Below are 2,957 nucleotides of genomic sequence, written 5' to 3'. Positions count from 1 at the left end.
TACAACTCAAATGTTTCTCTGAATAATATTACAAGTATGGGGAGACTTCTGTATGTTGGCAACATAAAAAACAGTTCAATATGAATAAAACGGTCAGTACATAATGTACAATAGTATTATGTGTTCTACATACATATTTTAGGTTATTATACCAATCATAATGTAAAATTATGGTATTAAGGAAATGATAAGGTTTTGTATAATTACATTGAATCATTTAAGTGATACACATACCAATCATAGGTCAAAACATTGCTAAATTTGGCTGAAAACCAGAAATGGCACTAAATAAATGAGCCAAAAGAGCCAGCTCTAATGCTCAGGCTCACTAAAAAGAGCCAGAATTCCCATCACTAATAAACGCAGACCCCTAAAATGTCAAACTATTCCTTGAACTTGTAGGTCATGTTCAATTGGCTTACAGCAAGCATAACTAAACTTAAATGTTCAGCCAAGGTTCAGAGTTAATTTTTGCCCAGTTGTTAAAACATCCTCATCACCAGGGCCATTTAGTAGCTGTTCTGGAGCTTCCGATCATGTTCTTCATCAGGAGGTGGAATTTAACCAGTTGTCATTAAATTGTAGAAGTAGAAATTTTCATTAAGAAAAAGACGAGAAGTCCTGAAATTGCTAAGAAAATAAAGATCATGTGATACAGTCAAGAGCTACAGAACAGCTTTGAAATGGTTTACCTCCATTTTAGGATAGACTGCCATTTACTGTATTTTATGGGCTGAAACATTCTACATAGGCCATTTGTTTCCTGCTGTAGGATATACTGTAAATTATGCATCTATATGAAGAATATGAATCATAAGTAGGCTATGAATTGTGTTTTTTATGCCTTACACTTTTTATTCCAATGATCAATGTTTTAGGTGCAAGAGAAAGAAACATACAAGGAGCATAAACCTAAAACACCAGCAAGGAACTTGCATTCATGAAAATGTAATATGTAGACAAATGGCTACATGTGTCTAACATAAATTCACAAGTACATCTGCACACATTTCTATGTGCACATGCGTGTTTATTATGCACACACAGAGCAGTGGACTGGACAGACTCCATAATTCACAAGTAGTTTGCAGGAGACAGTCTGGCTTTGTGGAGATGTTCTGTCATCCCCTCTTGTCAGCTTAACACTGCTGTCCCACAGAGCTAGTTTTCATTCCTTCCACCACATCCCTGGCTCTTCATGTCTCCTCTCCATGCTCTGTAAAATATGTATTTTTCCCCCTGAGCCTGAGAACTGATTTCTCATCTGCTGCAGGATGGGAAGACTCTCCAGAGCTGCAATTCTTTATTCCACCTGTCGAGGCAACAACTGAAGCACACACAACCCCAGTCCAGTCAGCAACTTAAATCTTGTGATTCGACTGCCAGTTCATCATGTCGGAGGGGTGAAAGGTTGCACTGGAGCAGCACCTGGAGATACAGTACGGATGAACTTGAAGGCATGACTGCATGGGGCCCCTTTTTCAGCCAGAGAGATACAATCAGTCCCTTTTATTCTCTGCTCAAAGAAAGCAAGTATAATGGGTTTGGCACGCTCTGCAATCCCCATCAGTCAAAATTTGGCTTGTCAGGATATTCCAAAATAAGAGAAAGAATAAAAATGTACTACACCGTGTACTTAAGATACTGGGGGAATTCAAGGACTGTTGCAAAGCTGAATTCATTAGCAGATTTGTAAATTTTGTCCAAAACACTCTCTTAGTCTCTGAGGAGCCTCTTAAACACACACAAACAAGCAAGCTAAGAGAGATTTTCAGCAAATAAGAGCTACAGAGCCGCAGCAGCAGCCGGTTTTTGCGCTGTCACATATCATTATTTACATGACCTGTTCATTATGATTGTACTGATGGTGGCTTGAAGGACACTGTCTGTACTTTTTTTTGTCTTAGTTTGAATATAGCTGGTTAAAGAGAGCTGTCCATCACTGGTTTCAGTAGTGGAGGCTGACCCAAGCCCGCTGGGAACTGAACTGTAGTTAATTAGTGCACAAAGCCTGGGGGACAAAAGAAACTTTCGGGTGAAGGTGGTGGGGGAGCTGCTTGGAAGTGGGGGTTAGGGGGATAAAGCGGGGGATCTTGAGTTTTGTAGCACAGAGGGACTTTTTGGGGGGGGGCGGATCTTGTATGTGTGGGTTCTTGTGTCGGTGGGTGTGCGGCAGGAGGGGGGTAGAAGCAGTGAGAGTGGGGGCACACAGAGGGATGAATTAGCAGTGTGAAGGGAAACCCTGTGCTCTGAGCCACTACCAGCCAGCACACACACGCTCTCTCTCCGCTGGAACCCGCCAAGGGACAAAGGACCGGGTGGGTCTGGGGGAAAGGGACCTGAAAGGAGAGACTGCAAGACAGAAACTGCAAAAGGTCAAAGTATGACATGAACTAATGAGGGCAGGCAGTCTGTCAAGACTCTTTGCACTGATATCACTTTGATGAGTAGTAAAACTGTATCTTCTTTCATGGACAGCCTAAGAGGAACCTACTATGTTGCTATGGGGCATCTGTGGTAGAGTAGAGAGTTTTCAGTGGCATTACTCTAGAGCTACATGCTTTTATTGTGAAATTGATCTACAATAAGGATATTTGTATGATATCCAATCGATCGATTCCGTCGATGAGGCAACGTTAAATCTGTGTAATCGCTTTTGTTGAATCACCAAGTGTGCCTCAAATCACAGGTGGTTATCATGCGGTATCAGCCTCAAAGGCCACTCAATAACCCGCGGGAGGCGCTGTGTATCCATCCATTGTTATCAAAGCTCATATTGACATTCTCCGCCAAGGCGGCCACAGTCCATTTGATGCCGGAATTGATCGGCGTTTAGCGGCGGTGAGCGGAGCGACCAGGCCGGTGCTACCTGCTGCCAGCACGGACAAACACTGCGGGCTGGTGGCCGCTTCTGTCTGCTGGCCAACCAACAAACCAGCCTCCTCCTCCTCCTCCTC

This window comes from Morone saxatilis, unplaced genomic scaffold (genome assembly GCF_004916995.1).
Source record: "Morone saxatilis isolate NCDOM2014 unplaced genomic scaffold, NCSU_SB_2.0 Contig23, whole genome shotgun sequence".
NCBI lineage: Eukaryota > Metazoa > Chordata > Actinopteri > Moronidae > Morone > Morone saxatilis.
Note: the sequence above shows the minus strand (reverse complement) of the source record.